The 18,185-nt window shown below is 38.8% G+C and overlaps 1 long non-coding RNA gene across 1 annotated transcript in view; it reads right to left on the bottom strand.

The window, feature by feature from the left end:
- The window catches only part of LOC108364953 (uncharacterized), a 25,459-nt gene extending 7,652 nt beyond the window's left edge, over positions 1-17,807 (bottom strand). Inside the window, exon 1 of the long non-coding RNA XR_001847850.1 lies at positions 17,778-17,807. This is a non-coding gene — a long non-coding RNA (uncharacterized LOC108364953). The remainder of the gene's footprint in view (positions 1-17,777) is intronic.
- Positions 17,808-18,185: the final 378 nt, after the last annotated feature.

The raw sequence follows: 18,185 nt of genomic DNA, 5'->3' as shown, positions 1-18,185 counted from the left end.
TTTTTTTTTTTTTGCAAAAACGGTAAATTGCAAATATCTCAAAAACGGTACCATAAAATTAAAAATAACCTTGATTTTCGGAATCAGGGGGTGATTTTACATACGAATTTCATAACGGCGTCTCTGGTAAATTTTGGCCGTCGACCAGTGTCATCTATGTGTGTTCGGTGATTTCAATCTTCCAAATATTATTTGGTCTAATAATCTGTCAAAATGGGGTCTTATACCAACGAATGTTAATACAGAGGTCGAATCTTACTTTGTTGATAATATTTTAAGTCTTAACTTAGTGCAATTGAATTGTTTCAAAAACAAGCTTAATCGAATTTTAGATCTCGTTTTTGTTAGTGATAATATCAAGGCTACTATTTCGGAATGTTACTCGCCGATCTTGCCTACAGATAAGCATCATGTTTCCGTGGCCCTCAACGTAAAGTTTTATGAATTTTCAGGCACTAAATGTGAAGAGACAATGGCTCATTGTCTAAATTCTCAAAGTGTGACTTTTCAAGGGTCAATAACTCTTTAAGCAAAGTTAAATGGGATGAGCTGCTCTTGAGCTCCGCTACCTCGGATTGTTATTCTGCCTTAAGGTCTAAAGTGGTGGAGATTTGTCACCAAAATATTCCACTAATTCGGAAAAGGCCGTACAAGCTTCATTGGTATACACGAGATTTAAAAAAAAGCTCAAGAATCGGCGAAATAAGCTTCATAAGAGTTTTGGACGATATAATACTCTCTACACTTAGGGTCTGGTTATGCATACTTCGCATAACTTCGCACACCATTTGTACCAGTGCCCTAAAAGTGTAACTTAAGAAAATATGAAGCAAAATCTAAACTCAACAGAACGCTAAGTTTTTAAAAGTTCTGCTAATTTCTGGGTAATGGAATACAAAATACATACAAAGTTCATACGAAATTACAGTTTGAAGATAATGCGAAGTTGTGCGAAGTTATGCGAAGTATGCATAATCAGACCATTATACACTATATCTTCAAGGTTCGAAAAAATTCAACAGCTGAATAAATTTCTGTATAAAAATTACATTTTGGGCGTTGAAAGCAACATCAAATCTACTCCTAAGTATTTTTGGCAGTTCATTAAGTTTAGGAAGTCTGCCTCTGGAGTTCCGTCTGCGGTTTCCTGGGAAGATAGATCCGCTAGTACTTCTTCAGAAGTTGCTAATCTGTTTGCGGAGTTCTTTAATTCAAACTTCGTTTGAGATTATCATGACTCCAACTCCTACTTCTCCTTGAAAGATAACTCACCTCTGAACTTCGGCCTTTTGAGCCTGTCGTTAGAAGACGTTGAGGATGGTATCAAAGATCTTAAACCATCTACTAAGATGGATATAGATGGTATCTCCACTATCCTTCTTATAAAATGTCCTGCGCTTGCTTTGCCTCTCAAACTAATCTTTAACAAATCATTAGCATCTGGGGTCTTTATTGACGAGTGGAAACGGACGGATGTTACTCCAATTTTCAAAAGTGGCAAAAAGGACGATGTGTCTAATTACAGGCCGATTTCTAAACTCTGGACTGTATCTAAACTTTTTGAAAGAATCATAAAGGAAAATATGTATTTTGCTACGAAGAGTATAATCTCTCCACAGCAGCATGGTTTTGTTACTGGTAGATCCACAGTATCCAATCTCGCCCTATTTAGTGACTACTGTATTTCGGCGTTTTCTGCTGGGGACCAAGTAGACTGTATCTATACTGACTTCTCAAAAGCGTTCGACAAAGTAAGCTTGCATCTCTAGGTTTTCATTCCGTATTCCTAGATTGGTTGCGATCATATTTAAGTAATAGACGTTGTGTATTGATTGTTGATGATGTCTCCTCTAGGCCCTTCACTGCATCCTCTGGAGTTCCACAGGAAAGTGTCTTGGGCCCTCTGCTCTTCGTCTTGTTCATCAATGATATTAGTAGCTGTTTTACCTTCGCTAAATTTCTTTTATATGCCGACGACCTAAAGATATTTTCTGTCATTACCAACTCGGCTGACTCGCATAGACTTCAAGCCGATATTAATAATTTTACCAAGTGGTGCCGTATTTCTCACCTATTTTTAAATATCAAGAAATGTTTTAAGATCACCTTCTTTAAATTAGTTAATGCGTTGCCTACATGTTATTGCATATCTAATAATGTTCTCCAACATGTTGAGGAAATCAAAGATCTAGGCGTTGTTTTCGATTCGCGTTTTACGTTTACACACCATATAAACTTTATTATCTCCAAATCGTATTCTGTCTTAGGTTTCATAAGAAGAAACAGCTTAAACTTTTCATATCCTTATACCTTCAAATTATTATTTACTGCTTTCGTTCGTTCAAGACTAGAATATGCTGCGTTCATTTGGAGGCCTTACTACCGATCCTCCATTGATAGAATTGAACGTGTGCGAAAAGTTTTCTAAGGTTTGTACTACGCACATACATACATGCATACATAAACGTATTTGAGTTAAACAGCGATCACTGATTGAACTTGCTAAATACATAAATATGTATATAACTATGTATGTACGAAAGACAAATCATCGCTTCACACTCATGTGCAGAATGTGGTTGACATAGGGTTGCCAACCGTACTATCATATATAGTATTGTACTATTTTTCCGGTCGGCGTATACTGTTGGATAAAAATATAGTACGCAAAAATACTATATTTTTTCAATTATAAATATAAATATATTTCAGTAATTTGCACGAAATTTTTTTTATTAAAATGTATGACCTTTATTCTGAAATAACAATGTTAGATGAAATATTCTTTAAAGTAAAAGGCCATTGTGAGTTTATAATCAAAAAAGGTTATAATCTAAAAAGGTAACATAACAGAAAGAATTAACAAATTTACTTAAAATTAGTTCATTTCTACTCTCTATTCCAATAACTTTGGCATTCACAGGAAGAAATTTTCCGTCAGTATTGTTACGATTAACCTTGAAACCTTGTGGGATTTCCCAAATATCTTATGGCTCGATCGCTGGATTGTTAAATAAATGCTAACGATGATCTCATTGTAGTACAATTAACTTTATTGTACAACAAACAATTTACAATACTCGCTGATACAGTAAAAACACTTTACGATACTCGTTAAAGAAATTACAACGCTTTACAAAACTTGCTAACACAATTAAACTTGCTTATTCGCAACTCACTTTACTTGTAGCTTGCTAACTTGTAACTAACTAACTCCGCTGTGTGGTGGCTCTTATATACCTGCGCTCGCACTCATGGCATTTCTAGAATGGTTTGAAGTCATCGCTCATTCTCTTTCTCTGGCTGTTCGCAGTGTTCATCCAACTTGACGTTTCTCTTTCTGGAACATTCTACTTCATTCCTCGCACATTCTGCCTGTTTCTCGTTGTTCGCTTCGCGTTGCCGGAGTATTCGCCACGGTATGTATGCATCGAAAGCCAAACCCCATCACTGTGGGACTTTAACGCGACCTAAAGTGTTTGAAAAAGCTTTGCTGGATAATTTGCTTGAAAAGTTGTCAACACCCAAACGTCGAACTTAATGTTGGAAAGAATTTTTGTACGATTTTCATGAAATTTTATGTATTGTGGCGAATACTGCGGCAACATAAAGCGAACAACGAGAAATAGGCAGAATGTTCGAGGAATGACGTAGAATGTTCCACNTGCCGAACTTAATGTTGGAAAGAATTTTCAACATATTATCAAACGAAGGGCTCAAAATACTTTGATCCAGAAATGTTCGACAATGCGTTGCCACTTATCTTATTTACATATATCTATATCTATACTAATTTCTACTAATTATATAAAGATAAATCTTNCGTCGAACTTAATGTTGGAAAGAATTTTTGTACGATTTTCATGAAATTTTATGTATTGTGGCGAATACTGCGGCAACATAAAGCGAACAACGAGAAATAGGCAGAATGTTCGAGGAATGACGTAGAATGTTCCACAAAGAGAAACGTCAAGTTGGATGAACACTGCGAACAGCGAGAGAAAGAGAATGAGCGATAAACTTCAGAANACAAAGAGAAACGTCAAGTTTGATGAACACTGCGAACAGCAGAGAAAGAGAATGAGCGATAAATTTCAGAACGTTCTAGAGTTGCCATAAGTGCGAGCGCAGGTATATAAGGGCGCCGCCATAGCGAAGTTGGTTAGTTACAAGTCAGCAAGCTACAAGTAAAGTGAGCAGAGAATTGAGTTGCGAATAAGCAAGCTATAAGTTTAATTGTGTTNAAGTGCGAGCGCAGGTATATAAGGGCGCCGCCATAGCGAAGTTGGTTAGTTACAAGTCAGCAAGCTACAAGTAAAGTGAGCAGAGAATTGAGTTGCGAATAAGCAAGCTATAAGGTTTAGTGTGTTAGTAGTAAAGCGTTGTTATCGCTTTAACAAGTATTGTAAAGTGTTTTAATGTATTAGCGAGTATTGTAAATTGTTTGTTGTACAATAAATTTACTTGTACTACAATTTGGTCATCGTTAGCATTTATTTAACAATCCAGCGATACGAACCGAAGAATTTCGGAAATCCGGACGAATTTTCAAGGATAATCGTAACAGTATAAATAGCTTTCAGCAACCACCATGTCAGGGGCCAAAAAAAAAAATACTTTTTCCGTTAGGGGGACAGGGACCAATTCGAACAAATCTTATTTATGGTCCAATTTGCTTGACATTTGGTACATAGGTTCTGGCTTTTGCCTCGATTAACATATATGGTACGTATGGTACCAGGTATGACGTAGGTGTACCAGGGACCGATCTATTCGAAAAAAAATCATCTCTATGGTCCGATTTGCTTGAAATTTGGAACGTAGACAGCGTTTTGGCTAGATTAGCATATAAGATCTTTTTTCGGTAAGTGGACAAAGGACCCATTAGTGACTGTTGATAATGTCTCCTCTAGGCCCTTCAGTGCATCCTCTGGAGTTCCACAGGGAAGTGTCTTGGGCCCTCTGCTCTTCGTCTTGTTCATCAATGATATTAGTAGCTGTTTTACCTTCGCTAAATTTCTTTCATATGCCGACGACCTAAAGATATTTTCTGTCATTACCAACTCGGCTGACTCGCATAGACTTCAAGCCGATATTAATAATTTAACCAAGTGGTGCCGTATTTCTCACCTATTTTTAAATATCAAAAAATGTTTTATGATCACCTTCTTTAAATTAGTTAATGCGTTGCCTACATGTTATTGCATATCTAATAATGTTCTCCAACATGTTGAGGAAATCAAAGATCTAGGCGTTGTTTTCGATTCGCGTTTTACGTTTACAAACCATATAAACTTTATTATCTCCAATCGTATTCTGTCTTAGGTTTCATAAGAAGAAACAGCTTAAACTTTTCATATCCTTATACCTTCAAATTATTATTTACTGCTTTCGTTCGTTCTAGACTAGAATATGCTGCGTTCATTTGGAGGCCTTACTACCAATCCTCCATCGATAGAATTGAACGTGTGCAAAAAGTTTTCTAAGGTTTGCTCTTTCTTGACAATTTTCTAGTCCCATTACGGCTTATGAGTCCCGGTTGCGACTAATTATCTTAAACCGCTGGAAAGCAGAAGAGCGATTTTGTCTTTGTCCTTCATGTTAGTGTTATTAGTGGGGAGACTGACTGCTCCGATCTCTTGCATAGTATTAACTTTTCTGTTCCGACTCTATACTTACGTAATAACCATCCCTTTTATTTATGCAGATTCCGAACGAACTATGCGTGCAATGCCCCTATTGGTCGAGCCCTTCGCGAACTAAACGAGATCTCTAATTCCGTTGAACTTGATCTCTCAGTTTCTAAACTGAGTTTTTCGTCACTACTAAACTTTTACTTTAAATAAATAAATTTTATAAATTTTATTTCTTTAATTATCAATTAAGCTGAATTTTGTTAACTAGTCTGTAAGGAACTTCTGTATGCTCATAGACTCAATAAATAAAATAAATAAAATTCTGTACATCTTTGCCGATCAAACGCGAGCTCACAAACGCGTACGAGTTGTGTGTGAGCGAAGTTACTGCACTGCATGGTGAAACGAATCTATCTATCGGTGTTGCTCTCCACCGGCAAATCTGCGATGACATCATATTCACTTTAAGGTCCAACCACACTAAGCGACGCGACACGACACTACACAGCGCGGAAAAATATTCTTTGCATGGATTCTTGTAGAGCATACCGCATTACGCTGCAGCGGAGGTACGCGACGTGATGCTGCGCGTCATAGTTGACCCTAGGCAAATATGCAGCGTCGCGTGGTGTCGCACAGTTCTGGTGCCGCATAGTGCGGTATACCCAGAGGGACGTCATAATATTTCGTACTATATTGTTAACTCAAAGAAATTGGATTTCGAATTGTTAGTGAATATTCACACACATTTTATTCGAGGAATACATTTTATGGGAATGAACATAAAATTTTAGAAGAATTTGCAAGGCAAACAAGGAAAAAGGCGTTAATATTACATCAGCGGCAATAGCATCTATCTTGTTTGAAGGTTTTGATACAACTAAATTAAAAATTTTTCCGCGAAGTGTCGCGCCACTGTAGTTTCAGTGCGGTATACCAAAAAGTGTGGCGTCGTATCGCATAGTGCTGCTGTAGTATCGCGTCGCTTAGTGCGGTCGTACTTTTATTCTCCCAAATTTGACATCATTCAGCGCAATCTTGTATTCCATCGGACTTGACTACCCTGTACTACGCACATACATACATGCATACATAAACGTATTTGAGCTAAACAGCGATCACTGATTGAACTTGCTAAATACATAAATATGTACATATGTGTGTACGAAAGACAAATCATCGCTTCACACTCATGTGCAGAATGTGGTTGACATAGGGTTGCCAACCGTACTATCATATATAGTATTGTACTATTTTTCCGGTCGGCGTATACTGTTGGATAAAAATATAGTACGCAAAAATACTATATTTTTTCAATTATAAATATAAATATATTTCAGTAATTTGCACGAAATTTTTTTTATTAAAATGTATGACCTTTATTCTGAAATAACAATGTTAGATGAAATATTCTTTAAAGTAAAAGGTCATTGTGAGTTTATAATCAAAAAAGGTTATAATCTAAAAAGGTAACATAACAGAAAGAATTAACAAATTTACTTAAAATTAGTTCATTTCTACTCTCTATTCCAATAACTTTGGCATTCACAGGAAGAAATTTTCCGTCAGTATTGTTACGATTAACCTTGAAACCTTGTGGGATTTCCCAAATATCTTATGGCTCGATCGCTGGATTGTTAAATAAATGCTAACGATGATCTCATTGTAGTACAATTAACTTTATTGTACAACAAACAATTTACAATACTCGCTGATACAGTAAAAACACTTTACGATACTCGTTAAAGCAATTACAACGCTTTACAAAACTTGTTAACACAATTAAACTTGCTTATTCGCAACTCACTTTACTTGTAGCTTGCTAACTTGTAACTAACTAACTCCGCTGTGTGGTGGCTCTTATATAACTGCGCTCGCACTCATGGCAACTCTAGAATGGTTTGAAGTCATCGCTCATTCTCTTTCTCTCGCTGTTCGCAGTGTTCATCCAACTTGACGTTTCTCTTTCTGGAACATTCTACTTCATTCCTCGTACATTCTTCCTGTTTCTCGTTGTTCGCTTCGCGTTGGCGCAGTGTTCGCCACACTGCCCTCCACCTAAGTCTGATCGTCCCGATCTGACACACTTGCTGTTCCAAAGCCTTTCCAAGTGGACCACCTTCATCTTGGTTATTGGTCTCCCAACGGTCAGGATTCGATACACTACGTCACTCAGCCATTTGACGACCTTATACGGACCTTCCCAGTTGCATTGTAGTTTTGGGCACAAACCTTTCTTCCGTTGTGGATTGTACAGCAACACTAAGTCTCCCTCTTGGAAACCTTCGGAGTTCATTGCCTTATCATAACTGGCCTTCATCTTGTCACTCATAATTTGAGTTCGCTGTCTCACAAGAGCATTTATCTCTCTCATCTCCTCTTCCAGGATGGTGGACGTCTCTTTCCCAATTCTCCTTGCACCGCCAGTTACTCCAAACTATTGGTCACTAGGCAAACGGAGTTCACTGCCGAAGATTACCCTTGCAGGAGTTTTACCTGTTGTTTCATGCACTGCTAACCGGTATCCCATCAGGAAAATGCTCTTCCAGGGTTCGGTTGAACCGTTCCACCATGCCATCTGATTGGGGCTGAAGAGCCGTTGTTTTCCGGATACCCAGTATCTGGCACATCTCTTGAAACACCACCGATTCAAAGTTTCTTCCCTGGTCAGAGTGCACCCAATTGTAGATGAATACCTCTGCTACCGTTTTAGCTTCCTGGTTATTTGCTAAAGTAGTCCATAACCACAAGGACGCATCTGTTTCCCTGTGCACTCATAGGAAATGGTCCCTCTACATCCATGGCAATCCGCTCGAATGGTGCACCTGAGTTATACTGCTTCATCTGGCCATGACTTCTGGATTTCGGCCCTTTAGCAGCAATGCACTCTGCGCAGTTAGCAATCCACTCTGCGACCGATTGCCGACAACCAACCCACTAAAACTTCTGTTTGATCCTCTCCAGGGTTTTCGTGATTCCCTAGTGCCCTAGGACTATTGTGGAATTCCTTGAGTACATCCGGAATTCTTACCCTTGGAACTACTATTAGGTTGCGGGAGCACTGGCCATCTTCGCTTTCCCATACCCTATGCAAACAGCCAGATATCAACTTTAAGCCGTTCCATTGTGCCCAGTGTGCCTTTGCGAATGGGCTTTCCGCTGCCAGTTGCTCCTTAGTTGGCCTTCTGTCTACCTTCAGTCCATGCATCAAAAGTTCCACTTTCGTAGCTGTTCTACTCTTCCGCTGGTGCTGTTGTCCTTAGCCGGACATCTATAATGTCCTCTTTGCCCTCAGCTTTTAAGCAGTGTTTACATTCCAGGCTACATGGTCGACGGGACATGACATCAGCATTTCCGTGGACACTTCCCTTGCGGTGCTCAATAGCGAAGTCATAACTTTGCAGTCTCTCAATCCATCGAGCTAGTTGTCCTTCTGGATTCTTAAACTGTAGTAGCCACTTCAGCGCTGCATGGTCCGTTCGAATTCGGAAAGGTTGCCCATAGAGGTACTTGTGGAAATTTGTGACGCACTCCAGCAATGCTAGTAGTTCTCTCCGAGTTATGCCGTAGTTCCTCTCTGGTTTTCCCTACGCCTGGTACGCCTCCTATGGCATAACCACTAGCATCCGTATCCAAAATAAACGTTGCACCTGGAGCGGGATACGCTAGCATAGGTGCAGTACATAGCCGTTGCTTCAGAGTTTGGAAAGCCTCCTCCTGTTCGTTACTCCACTCGAAGGCTCTATTCTTCCTAGTGAGCTCGTGGAGGCTATTTGCAACGCTGGTGAAATTCGGAACCAATCGGCGGTAATAGGTGCATAGGCGAAGAAAACTTGGTAGTTCGTGCAGGTTCCTAGGTCTTGGTCAATTCTATACAGCTTCTATCTTTTCCTTTGCAGTACAGACGCCCTCCGTTGTCACCTTGTGTCCCAAGTAGTTCACCTCCTTCTTGAACAGTGAGCACTTTTTAGAACTAAGCTTCAGACCAGCGCCAGCTATCTTCTGGAAAACTTCCTCCTAATTCTTCAGGTGCTTCTCAAAGCTTTTACCCAACACAATAATGTCGTCTAGATACACCAAACAAGTTTTCGAATGCAGTCCATTAAGCACAAGGTCCATAAGGCAGGAGCGTTGTATAATCTGAAGCACATCACCGTGAATTGCCAAAGACCGTCTCCAACGCTGAAATCTGTCTTCTCCTTGTCCTCGTCACTTACTTCCACTTGCCAATAACCGCTCTTAAGGTCGAATGTTGAGAACCACTTTGTTTCAGTCAACGAGTCCAGAGTATCATCGATCCTGGGAAGTGGATAGCTGTGCTTTTTCGTCACATCATTTAGTTTCCGGTAGTCTACACAGAAACGCATTTGACCATCATTCTTTTTCACAAGCACTACCGGCGAATTCCATGGACTCGCTGATGGTTCAATCACACCACTCTCGCTTATTTCTTTTATTATTTGGCTAACAGCTTCACGTTGGGCAAGTGGAACACTCCGAGGAGCTTGACAGATTGGCCTTGCATCACCAGTATCAATGCGATGTTTCACAACGTTAGTCCTGCCGGGTTGGTTGCCATCCCTATCGAATATGTTGGAGTATCTACGGAGAAGTTCATTAGCCTTGTGCTGGTATTTTTCTTCCAACCCTTCCGTCCAAGCATTTATGTCTTCCGCAATGTCATTCTCGCCAATGGAATCGCTTTCAGGTAATTTTTCGCAGTTGAAGATTGCTTCTACCTCTCGACATCGTCCCAGTACAGTCCCTCTTCGGAGTTAAATTGGTGATTTGAATTCATTAAGTACTGCGTCCATCTTTTTGCGTCTTAGCCAGGGTCTTACCAACAAGTACGTCCGGTGTAGAATTCTATGTTGCTTCAACAACCCACAACTTGTTTGTCCCACAATCTCCATCAATCTTCGCAAAAATTGAACTGTTGAGCGCACTGGAACTTGCGCTGCAATCGCGGGTGAAGTGGCCTGGCTTTCCACACTTAAAACCTTTTCCAGAGCCATGCTTTTTCTCGCCCAGTAGTTGGATTAGCTTCTTCAGCATTTCCTTCGTCTCGTCCGGTGTCTCCACTTCCACTCGATGGGCTTTGTAGGCTGGTCTACTTGGGAGTGCTGCCGTTTCAAGTGTCTGAGCCCACGAGACAGTTTAAGCAAATGTGGGCCTTGAATTCGCGTACGTCTCTCGCTTAGTATACACGTCCCGCAATCCGTTGATGAACCTATGGATTTTTACCTTTCGAGGTGCTCACCAGATACGTCTCCAATAGTAAAGTGCGCCAATTTCTCGATCTCTGAGGCGAATTCTTGTAGAGTCTTGTTGGCTTTTTAACAGCGGTTCTCCAGCTCAATCTGGTAAATCTGTCTCCTGTGGTCGCTACCGTAACGTCTCTCCACGGCACTCATCAACGCATCGTAACTGCTCCTTTCACAGTCGGGAATAGTCTACAAGATTTCCGCGGAAGGTCCTTTCAATGCCACGAATAATGCAGCGGATTTATCCTCCACGCTCCAATGATTTGCTGCAGCCATTTTTCGAACTGGAGCTTAAAGACCTGGAAAGGAATTGTGCCGCCAAAGGATGGAGTCTTTACCTTGGGAGTGTTCGTCGAAGTAGCTGGACGATTCAACTGCAAGTCTCGGAGTCGACCTTCCAACTCGCCCATCTTGGCCTCGACTTTGTCCTGTCTCTCTTCGATTTTTTCCTGTATTTGTGCAATCTCTGCATCCTGTGCTTCCAGTTGGGATGACATCTCCGCTTATACCGCTGATGATATACGTGTCTCCAGCGCTTGTATCTGCGAGGAAACATATGACGACAACTGCAACCTTTGTGCTTTAAGCTGTGCTTCCAGCTGCGATGACATGCGTGTTTCCTGCACTTGCAGCTGGGATGAAATCTGTGATGACATCTGTGACATGGCAGCCAATAACGTGTTCATGTCCATAGCTGTTGATTACGAAGGAACCTTTTGCTGTTCTTCAACCGTCCCGGATGTCTGATGCACATCCTTCGACGATCATGCAACGTCATCCTTCTGTTCGTCCTTTGCGGATGTATCGTCGGGTTTACCCTGGAAGTCGTATTTGTCCACGTCGATGCCTTCTGCTTCCATAGCCTCGCAGCCGTGATAGTAACTCCACTTTTCTTCCGGAGGTTGCTAAATTTCGCTTCTCCAACTCTTGCTTGAGTTCTTCAATCTTTAGATCCTGAATTTTTGCCATTTTCGGAAGTTTCTCCTCTGGGATTTATTTAACAATCCCACTTCTGACACCAATTGTTAGGATTATCCTTGAAACCTTGTGGGATTTCCCAAATATCTTACAGCCCGTATCGCTGGATTGTTAAATAAATGCTCACGATGACCAAATTGTAGTACAATTAACTTTATTGTACAACAAACAATTTATAATACTCGATAATACAGTAAAAACACTTTACAATACTCGTTAAAGCGATAACAACGCTATACCAAACTTGTGAACACAATTAAACTTACTTATTCGCAACTCACTTTACTTGTAGCTTGCTGACTTGTAACTAACTAACTCCGCTGTGTGGTAGCTTTTATATACCTGCGCTCGCACTCATGGCTACTCTAGAATGTTCTGAAGTTCGTCGCTCATTATCTTTCTCTCGCTGTTCGCAGTGTTCATCCAACTTGACGGTTCTCTTTGTGGAACATTCTACTTCATTCCTCGCACATTCTGCCTGTTTCTCGTTGTTCGCTTCGCGTTGCCGCAGTATTCGCCACGGTATGTATACATGTGTGCTCTTTGGTTTTTTTTTTTTATGAGGAGGAAGCATCGAAAGCCAAACCCCATCAGTGTGGGACTTTAACGTGAACTAAAGTGTTTGAAAAAGCTTTACTGGGTAATTTGTTTGAAAAGTTGTCAACACCCAAATGCCGAACTTAATGTTGGAAAGAATTTTCAACATATTATCAAACGAAGTGCTCAAAATACTTTGATCCAGAAATGTTCGACAATGTGTTGCCACTTATCTTATTTACATATATCTATATCTATACTAATTTCTACTAATTATATAAAGATAAATCTTTTTTTTGTGTCTAGAGGTAAGCTCGCGAACGGCAGGTACGATTTTCATGAAATTTTATGTATTGTGGCGAATACTGCGGCAACACAAGACGAACAACGAGAAATATGCACAATGTTCGAGGAATTACGTAGAATGTTCCACAAAGAGAAACGTCAAGTTTGATGAACACTGCGAACAGCGAGAGAAAGAGAATGAGCGATAAACTTCAGAACGTTCTAGAGTTGCCATAAGTGCGAGCGCAGGTATATAAGGGTGCCGCGATAGCGAAGTTGGTTAGTTACAAGCATGATAAAACCATAGCAAGGTAGAACCGTTCTCTCAATTTGTCGGCCATGATTTTTTTTTGAAGTTTGCCAGCATTTTCAAATCATATAAAATTTAAAATAAAAAATTGAAATTGTTCGAAATTGTTGTTCCTTGAGATTGAAAATGAAAATGTGTGTGTGAGTTTGTGAGTAAATTTAAAAAATTAAAATATTTGGAAACGTCAAGAATTTTAAAAGTAACTCTCAGCGGTTCTACCTTACTATATTTTTATCATGGTTACAAGTCAGCAAGCTACAAGTAAAGTGAGCAGAGAAGTGAGTTGCGAATAAGCAAGCTATAAGGTTTAATGTGTTAGTAGTAAAGCATCGTTATCGCTTTAACAATTATTGTATAGTGTTTTAATGTATTAGCGAGTATTGTAAATTGTTTATTGTACAATAAATTTACTTGTACTACAACTTGGTCATCGTTGGCATTTATTTAACAATCCAGCGATACGAACCGAAGAATTTCGGAAATCCGGACGAAGTTTCAAGGATAATCGTAACAGCATAAATAGCTTTCAGTAACCACCATGTCAGGGGCCAAAAAAAATACTTTTTCCGTTAGGTGGACAGGGACCAATTCGAACAAATCTTATTTATGGTCCAATTTGCTTGACATTTGGTACATAGGTTCTGGCTTTTGCCTTGATTAACATATATGGTACTCTTTTGACGTAGGTGTACCAGGGACCGATCTATTCGAAAAAAAATCATCTCTATGGTCCGATTTGCTTGAAATTTGGAACGTAGACAGCTTTTTGGCTAGATTAGCATATAAGATCCTTTTTTCGGTAAGTGGGCAAAGGACCCATTTATTCGATAAAATCTTCTTTATGGTTCGATATGCTTGCATTTGGCGCGTAAGTAGCTTATTGCCTGAATTAACATATAGGATACTATTTTCTGATAGGTAAACCAGGGACCGATCCATTCGGAAAAAAATTATTTATGTGCCGATTTGCTTGAAATTCGGTACACGTATTTTCGATATACATACCAGTGTTGCCAGAACTTTTTGGGCCGACCGGCTAGATTGGCAAAAAAAAGCGGCTAAAAACGGCTAAAATGTTTTAGTGAAAATTCACATGCTTTATTTAAATAAATCGCAAGAAACGAAAGACTAGTTAACACCATTAATTTATATCGAGTGTATATTCCTCATCATCAAATGAATCACTATTGTATATATCACCTGAATTCATTAATTTTAAGAGATCGTCATCTACAGTAAAATTATGGCAGCATTTTTCTTCACGTTTTAAACCGTATCTTATATATAAAATAGCGTTTAACGTTTTAACGCACATTGGATTTCTTTGCTTAGTTTTTATTATATTCATTGAACTAAATATTCGCTCTACTTCTGCATTACTTATAGGCAAAACAAGAAAACTAAAAACTAGGTTGCAAAGGTCAGCAAAAGGGTTTTCTCCTAGGGCATTTCGAAATTGATAAACTTCGGCCCAAAATTTTACAGTTAACAGTTACAGTTAAATTTTAACGTTAACCGTTGCATTGCATCTCTATGGATGTTATTTCGTCGGCATTATATTTGNCGGCTAACAAATCGGCTGCCGGCTAGATCGAATTTTCTCCGGCTAGATGCTATCAAAACCGGCTAAATCTAGCCGGAAAACGGCTAAAATGGCAACGCTGATACATACATACATAGAATAGAATGATTGTTTTACAGATCAAGAGGCGATTTAAGGCGCCGCGAGGCAAGCGGCTATTGGCTATTTATCTATACCAATATATAAAGAGAATTCCCTTCTCTTTAGACACCTTTTGGCTATAGGCTGATAATAATTTCGACAAATTAAGGGAGCGTGTCATCTCCCATACAAATCGAATTTTTCATACCGATTTCATATCTCTGGTAGAGTCCTGCAACTTGATATTGAGATTTTGAAATCAATCCCATATTCATGGAGAAAAGTGGGGGCTATTGGAAAAGTAGGCGTGGCTTCTTGAAACCTTCTGAGACCTTTATCTGCATATATTTAAATACGGTACATGTTTTTGAGAGCGAACTTTTTCTAAACGACCGAAATGATTTTAATGAGATTTTTTTTTGTGTTTTAGTGGGTCCCTGTATAGTTAGGTTCACAACTTAAAACGCTAAATAGCGCTGGAGTCTAGTTATTACTAAATAATCGTATTTATTATCTGATCTGGCTAATATTCAATATATGTATTGGTAACGCAAAGGGAAATATTTCTGCGAAAAAATTGCTCGCAAGGTGGCTGTGGAGTCAAATTATTACTAAAAATCTTATTTATGGTCCGATTTGCCTCATAATCGAGATAAATATTTGTAACGGTAATACTATTGCAAAAAAAGTCGCAAGGTGGCGCTGGAGTCGAGTTATTTCAAAAAATCTTCAAGTGAAGTCATACGGAGGCACCAGGGATCAAAACCAAATTACCGTCTTTAAATCTACCACCATAGTCATTGCGGTCCCTGCTTTACGACGACAGAATAAAGACAATTCTTGATGAATATAATTGTAAGACATTTATGGTAAGTCTATGTACATTGAATATATTGAAAATAAATCTTGGGTGGGACGAAGTTCGCGGGTCTGCTAGTTTCAAATACAAATGTAATTAATCTTAATGTATTTCAACCAATGTCACTTTGAACCTTTGGCAATTTAAATATTAATTATTAAAATATTGCTTGCATTGGACAATCTTTATTTTATTCGGTTCTTTGAATTGGGTGGGATACGACATAGTTCATCAACTCATCCCTTAGTTTGAAAGCGTTGCTTGAGCATGTCCTTCTGGCCTTTTGTAAAGCGGTGGATATTTCGTTGCGCCACAGCCGCTTTGTTACCACGTTCCCATCATCCTGGTTAACGTATTCAGGTGTGCAATAACTTCCATCATTCATCTTTAAGAAATTGTGCAGAAGTACGGTCGCTTTCACAATTTGTTCTGTGGATGTTGGGCTCATTTGCAAGGTAGATAAAAAGATCCTCCATCTACTTGCTAAAATGCCAAAAGCATTTTCAATCACTCGGCGTGCTCGCGACAAACGCTTGTTGAAGATTTCCCTCTCCAAAGGCAAATTATTTCCTAAACGCATATACATATAAGAATTATTAGTAATAGTATGGACCATTTTCACAGTCACTAGTTAACTAAGTTAAGCTAATGTTAAACCACCATTTTTCATTTCACAGTATCAGTTTGACTAATAGTTGACTGCAGTTAACTAATGTACATCCATTAGTTCACCAATAGTTAAAATTATAGTAGTTAACTAATGACTGGGAATATGGCCCTATGAAACTAAAGTGAAGTGATTTGATTGTACGAAATGGATACGGTTTCATTAAAAAAAATTAATGGGAACGCAGAATCTCCAACAAAATAGTGTGGGAAACTATTGCTAGCGCCGGGCAATATTTCCTTTTTCGGCAAATCCAATTGTGCCGAATATAAACGCTGCCCACAACTCGAGTTCCACATAACTCCGCCGTCACTTTGCGAACCGTATGCACCAATATCTACCGCAGCGAAGGTATAATTTGCATCACAGGCGGCCAGAAGGACTATTGAATAGTTACACTTATAATTAAAAAAGAGAAACGGTGTTGTTCGGACAAAATATATTTATATGTTTGCCGTCAATAGCGCCAACACAACACTGAATAAAAATCGTGTCAATACGTATCCATTCTTCTTCTGTGGAACCGATAAATAAATTGGACCATAAGACATCACACGTCTCTCCAATGATTGCTTTCATTGTGGAGAGCCCTATTTTAAAGGCAGAAGAAAGAAACTGCTTACTTCCCCCATGCGCTAAATATCTATATACATACTAGGGATGTTGCGAATGTGTAATTGTAGACATCCGCGGATGCGAATGCGGATGCGGATGTCTAACAGGTAACATCCGCGGATGCGAATGCGAATGCGTATGTCAAGTATTTTTAAGAAACAATTAGGTAAGTAAATCAAGTTACTTAGCTAAATGAAAAAATGGAAAAGTTAGTAATTTTTTATAATGTTTATTTTATATATATTTTTATTTTATTTAGTACTTGAGTTTAAAAATTGGGACATTATATGTAATAAAAAGTAATGAGAACTGTATCGGGGCCGAAAATTTCGGAAGTATACTCCTGACTTTCATCTTGACTTGAAGAATCTAGCATAATGGCGAGATCGTTGTTTAAACAGCGCTTACAAGCCAAACCATATGTCTCAGGTTTTTCTAAAGTTTTTTAAAAGGAATTCTTCATTCTCATTTCTTTGGTTGTTTCAAAATTTGGGAAACCTGTAACGCAGCGGGCTCGGTTATATAGCTTAAGAAATAAATGTCTAAAGACATATTTATCAAAGTTGACCAGTTTTGTTATAGAAATACAACCACGACCAAAGGCAAAAAATATTGGCTACAAATTGTCATTTTGTTTTCCAGATATACGTTTTATCGGTGCACTTGCACAAGATTCGCATTCGCAAAGGCTCCGCATTGATTACTGCGAATGCGAAAGCGATAGCGAATATTAAAATTAATGCGGAAGCTCCGCGGTGGCGAATGCGAATGCGAATATTCGCAACAACCCTGATACATACATACATAATTTTTCAAAAACTGAGGTTAGTTTTCCATTCGAGTTTGTGTACATATCTGTGGCATTTTATGGCTAGTAAAACGTTGTTTGGGAACTCAGTGAAATATTGCATTAAAGGGATAATGGCTTATCTCAAGATAAGTTGTTTGAATAAAATGCCAGACATATATATATATATATATATATATATATATATATACAGAGAAACCTCCCTTGGGCGGACACTCACCGTCAGTCATTTTTTGTCCGCCCAAGAGAGGTGTCCGCTTAATGGAAGGGAAGCCTATTTTAGAACTTTTTAATGTTTTAATTAATTGAATAGTCACTATTTCTAATTTGAATAAAAGATATTGATATTACATCGTTCAAACAAAAATGTGCATGTATTTTTTCAAAAGTGCACATTTCATTTATGTGCGTAAGTACATATTAAGTAATAACAAAATAAAAATAAATATTACATTTTAGTCGATAAACTACATAAAATCATAGCTTCATTACATAAAAAACTGGGAAATTGTCGATTGACGTAAGTTTTATTTTTAATATTTTTCAGTGCCAGTACCTTTTTC

This window comes from Rhagoletis zephyria, unplaced genomic scaffold (genome assembly GCF_001687245.7).
Source record: "Rhagoletis zephyria isolate East Lansing unplaced genomic scaffold, Rhagoletis_zephyria_1.1 Rzeph_scaffold_01723, whole genome shotgun sequence".
In the NCBI taxonomy this organism is placed as follows: Eukaryota; Metazoa; Arthropoda; class Insecta; order Diptera; family Tephritidae; genus Rhagoletis; species Rhagoletis zephyria.
The sequence above is the reverse complement of the archived record's forward strand: the minus strand, read 5'-3'. Positions and strand labels throughout refer to the sequence as shown.